Here is a 6000-nt window from a genome sequence, read left to right as displayed (position 1 = left end):
GGTGATGAGGCCAATTCACACATGTGGCTTCACTGGACCCCAAGAAAAAATGCGCAAGGAAATAGGAGGCTTGGAGGGCTTGTGGAGGATATATTCTATGTCTATTCAGTTTGTGAGCAGTATTGTTTGATTGCAGAGAGAGCATGATAGCTTGAGAGCTGATTCTTTTTGTAACTTGGACATGATTTCCACTTGTATGATAATACACAGTTGGGGTTTTAGGCTTAAGATTTCCCTTGGTTATTTCTTCTGTGATATGTGTGATTGATTTCTTCTTACCAGTTATATGTGTTTAATTGATCTTGCTCAATTCAATTAAGCTTCAGCATAATTGTTTGTAGAAGTAGATCAAGTATTTTGCTTTAGTGTATTGCATTATCAGGTGATAAACAATGGGAATTTCTATAGTGAAAGTCAAAGCACCATTTTATCTCAAGTTTGGGAGCCGAGCCTCCCTAATTTTAAGGAAGTCGTTGGAGACTTTAGATGTATAAGTAGTGTTGGGCATGGAATCCCCCCACAGCATGATTTGGGGCTTAAAGCCCAAGTTTTGAGTAATATTATTGTAAAGCTTCGCGAACTGTGGACGCGAAGTGTATGTTAGAGTCATAGGGTTGTCCGCCCTATGTTTTGAATGTAATGTCGGCCTACCCATGGTCCACGGACCATGGGATTGTATAAATAGAGAGAATCTCTAAGTGTAAAAGAAAAGTGAAGACAAAAGGAAGAGCGAAGCATAGAGCAAGTTTCTAAGTGTGTCTTGGGTCGTAGTAGTAGGAAGAGGCTTTGTAGCTGAGTGTGCAGAGGCATACTAGAGTCCGCAGCTGAGTGCGTGGACCCCTGCAGCTGAGTGCGCAGGGCAGAATAGAGTCTATAACCGAAGAGAAAGAATAATAAAGAGAAGTTTTATCTGAATTATGTGTATCTGTCTTGGGTTACTATATGTTAGAGATGAATTGAAATTATATTGTTTATTTAATGTGCGCACTTGTATGAATTGTGAATATTGTTAAGTATAATTGAAAGCGTACAAATAATCTAAGTTAATCAAATAAGATAGGATTACTAGTAAGGACTTAAGTAATAACATTTTTCGACCCTCGATTAGGGCTACACGAAGGCAACATCTCAGGCAGCAACGTACGGGTAAGTGCTTGTAACGATGTGTGCACAAAGTCGAACCGCAGACCACTTGAAAACATCAAACATCTCGAGGTTGCAGAAACATGGTTCTAGCACCCTCCCATACTACTTCGGGTGAGACCTCAGTTCGCGCTCTGCGGATTGTTGCCGAAAAGGCTAGTAGTACTAGGACTTGTTTGGCTAAATCACCTTTGAACCCGTGTCAGGCTCCAACAAGCCAACAAATGGTTCCATTGTTGGGACCAGGATCTGCATGAGGGATGTCCGATGTCGTGTCACTGGAGTTCGATGAAGAAAGAAATTGAAGGGTGGTTGGACAGAAAAATTCACGAGTTCGCGGCACAGGAAAATAGGAATCTGCGAGTATCAAAGGAATAGTGGTTGGAGCGCTACTTATATATGGTAATCCACAAAATTTTCTTTGCATCCTTCCCCTCTAAATTATACGAGTGGATCGCGAAGCTAGCAGATAATCAGTGAAGGTGTAGGCTCGACAAACCAATTGTGTGGACTCCAGAATTAGTGCACAGACTAGAAGCATCGGAAGAGAAGATCGTGTGCATTTTTTACCATTGACTCGATCTAATTATAGGAGGGTTTATCACCGAGGTCACAATAGATACGACCGTCAGCTACAGCAAGGCGGAACAACGCTTCCTCAAGGGACCATGAGATAATTACATTAAATTGGTTAACACTTGGATTAAAATGCTATGGTGTGAAAAGTGAGTTATGCGAATAAATTAATGTTTGGGACTACGTGAAGTGGGAGGATCTATAGAAAGGAAGGTAGCACAGAGATAGAAAATAGTCCCTTGATTTTTCCGTGGAGGGAAAGTGAAGAAGAGCTTGTGAAAGTTTCTTCGAGAAGCACGATCAGTCTGATAAGGCAGTGAATTTGCACATACCATTTCCACCTACGCCACCACCAGTCTCACCATCATCACCTCCATCTCCGCCCACACCAACTCCGCTACCATCATAGTTCAAAATGACGAGCGCGATAAAATTGCCAGTATTCAGAGGAGTAGGGAACGAAGATCTGGACTAATTTTGGTTCGTGGTAAAGGCCATATAGGAAGCACAAGGAGTTGTGGATGATAATATAAAGAAGGCAACGTTGGTAAGCACGTTGCAGGATCGCACACTAACATGGTACATTAAGCATTCTAATGACCATCCAAATGCAGGCATCACAGAAATCGAGGTTGCGCTGAATAGATAATTCAGCAGGCCAAAGTCGGAAACACAATAGATTATCGGGTTTAAGGTAATCGCGATGCTTCTAGGGGAGACCTCATGGGATCCGGATCAGAGACTGAAGAGTATGATCCGTGAAGCTAACATGACCTTGACAGATGGACAACGCTGTGCTTGGTTTGTAGTGTCACTAATGCCGCATTTGAGGACGACGTTGTCGCAACAGAAGTTATCCACCCAGACCGAGGCTTTGGAGATTGCAATGAGACTACACAGAACTCCAATACAAGATCCTGGCCCGTGAGTTGAAAAAATCCACACACAACTGCAAAATTTGTGTCTGGAAATGCAGAGTTTGAAACAAGACAAGACAACTCACCTAGAAGCGCATGAGGAAGTATGGTGCATAAAATGCAAAGGCCAGGAAGCATAATCGTTTACTGATGGGTTCTCATGGTACCATTAGATCAAGATCACACCAAAAGATAGGAGCAAAACAACCTTCACAATGGAATGGGGCTGCTTTCAATACACCGTTATGCCGTTTGGATTGAAGAATGCGCCAGCCATCTTTTTGCGCATCGTTGTTGCTGCATTCAAAGAATACATCCACAAGTTCTTGGAGGTCTATCTAGATGATTGGAATGTCTTTGGATTAGTTAAGCACCATATAACAAGCTTATTCTTGATGCTGGATACTTTTCGATGACACCAAATTGCGCTAAACCTCAAGTGCACATTCCTCGTTCCCTTTGGAAACTTGTTGGGACATGTGGTTTGCAAACAGGGGCTGATGGTGGACCATGCGAAGATTGCCGTTATTCTAAATTTGGAAGCACAACGAAGTGTTAAATAGCTGCATGCTACCTTGGGATACACTGGATACTACAGAAAGTTTATCAAGAGCTATGTTCAAATCACCGCGCCGATGGAAAAGCTATTGAAAAAGGATGTTACATTTTGCTGGAATGATGATTGCACGAAAAGTTTAGATGTTTTGAAGGGGAAATTTGCCTTCGCTCCAAAGCTGGTCTTCCCAAAGTGGGATGTGGAGTTTGATGTCCATGTTGATGCGTCGTGTATTGCGTTGGGAGCAATGCTCACACAGGAGGGTGGGGAGATCTTGGATCACCCTATCACATTTGCAAGTCGGAGGTTATCCAAAGCAGAGAAGAACTATTCCACCACCGAGCGTGAGGGATTGGCGATGGTGTATGCGCTCCAAAAATACTGACACTATTTGCTCGAAGGACATTTCAAGATGTATACCGATGATTCTGCGCTAAAATACTTGGTCAATAAGCTTGTGTTGGGGGGGTGCATATGCAGGTGGCTCTTATTGTTCCAGGAATCTGATTTTGAGGTAGTAGTAAAGCCGAGACGCCTAAACGTAGGACCAGATCATTTATCGTGCATTGAGACAAGCGAGGAACCCACTAATCTGGAGGAAGGATTACCGGATGCATAAATCTTTGCGGTGCATGTCGCGGATGGGAACTTCGAATATATAATCCATTTTTTGACAACAGGGATTGTGCCGAAGGAATACTCCATCCAATAGAAGAAGGAATTGGTGGTGCGAGTGATGGATTTTTCTGTCATCGCGAGGCACCTATACAAAATGGGAAATAATGAGATATTGTGAAGATAAGTACCTAAATTCGAACGAAGTCAGATCCTTGTGGAAGCACATGGGGGCACTGCAGGAGGATACTATGCAGGATGAGAAACTGCACAAAATATTCTCCACGCAGGGCTGTGGTGGCCAACCCTGCACAAGGATTCGAAAGCGCATTGTAAGGCCTGCGATATATGTCAAAGGACTGGAAAACCATCGCGAAGAGACGAGATGCCCTTGAATCCACAAATGAAACTGCAGTCATTCGAAAAATGGGCAATCGACTTTGTGGGACCGATCAAACCTCAAGGAAAGACAGGCACGTGCTACATCATCACCGCGACAGAGTACCTAACACAATGGGTGGAAGCAAATCCAGTCAAAGACTGCATGGTCGCTACGGCTGCGAAGTTTTTGTTCGAAAACGTGTTGACCCAATTTGGCTGTCCAAAAATCTTAATGAGTGATCGCGGAACACATTTCTTGAATGAAACCATTAGCACACTGACCGAAGAGTTCCAGGTATATCATTAGAAAAGTACACCGTACCACCCATAAGGCAGTGGGACTATAGAAGCTTTCAACATAATATTGGAGACTGTGTTGACCAACGTGTGCAACACGTAGTGAAACAATTGGGATCTGCGCATACGTACCATGCTATTGGCTTACAAGACAACATGCAAGAAACAGATAGGACAGAAACCTTTTTAGTTAGTTTATGGTGTGGAAGTTGTCATGCTGATGGAATATATCCTACCTAGTCTGCAAATAGCAGCACTCACAGGAATGACGGACCGTGAAGCTCTGGAGGAACAGCTCGCGCAATTGGAGGAACTTGAAGAAGAATGGTTTTAGCTGGGTTTCATCAGTAGGTACAAAAGCAGCGTGAAAAATCCTGGCATGGCTACCATATCAAGTTGTGCACCTTCAAGGTAAACAACTTAGTGCTACTGTATGATAGTAAGTTTGAAACATTTCCAGGAAATTTCAAAATGCACTGGCTGGGACCATATGTGGTTAAAGAGGTCACAGGCAGAGGCATGGTCTATCTAGTCAAGCTGAATGGAGAACCCTTCCTAGGAAAAGTAAATGGAAGCCGCTTGAAGCCCTACATAGGTGGGCTGACTAATTGACTAGCTGGCTAATGCATAGTCTTCGCGAACTGACGAGCCGGACAAGGGCACGGGACTATAAACATATGTAGTAGTGTCGATATATATGTAAGGAAACAATTCGGCCACGGAGGTCTTGGAACAGAGGATGCAATAGGTTCAGCAAGCAGCAGCTGAGTGCGCTATAGACATCAGCACTGTACGAGAAGAGTTGGAAGGACTCCACGCCAAGATTGTCGCACTGACCGAGTGACTCAAGGACGAGTCACGATGTTTGTGTTGGGGGCCTTTTGGGCATGGAATCCCCCCACAACATGTTTTGAGGTTTAAAGCCCAAGTGTTGAGTAATATTATTGTAAATCTCCATGAATTGCGGGTGCGAAGTGTATGTTAGAGTCATAGGGTTGTCTGCCCTAAGTTTTGAATGTAATGTCAACCTACCCATGGTCTGTGGACCATGGGATTGTATAAATAGAGTGAAGCTCTAAGTGTAAAAGAAAATTGAAGACAAAAGGAAGAGCGAAGCATAGAGCAAGTGTCTAAGTGTGTCTTGGGTCATAGTAGTAGGAAGAGGCTCTGCAGCTGAGTGCGCAGAGGCCTAGTAGAGTCCGCAGCTGAGTCCGAAGACCCCTGCAGCTGAGTGCGTAAGGAAAAATAGAGTCTGTAACCGAAGAGAAAGAATAATAAAGAGAAGTTTTATCTGAATTACATGTATCTGTCTTGGGTTATTATTTGTTGGATATGAATTGCAATTATATTGTTTATTTACTGCACGCACTTGTTTGAATTGTGAATATTCTTAAGTATAACTAAAAGCATACAAATAAGTTAAGTTAATCAAATCAGATGGCATTACTAGTAAGGACTTCAGTAATAACACCGTTCGACCCCCGATTAGGGCTGTGCGAAGGCAGCATCTCAGGC

This window comes from Pinus tabuliformis, chromosome 4_2 (genome assembly GCF_031772625.1).
Source record: "Pinus tabuliformis cultivar Carrire ecotype Pingquan chromosome 4_2, CPIR1, whole genome shotgun sequence".
NCBI lineage: Eukaryota > Viridiplantae > Streptophyta > Pinopsida > Pinales > Pinaceae > Pinus > Pinus tabuliformis.
The sequence above is the reverse complement of the archived record's forward strand: the minus strand, read 5'-3'. Positions refer to the sequence as shown.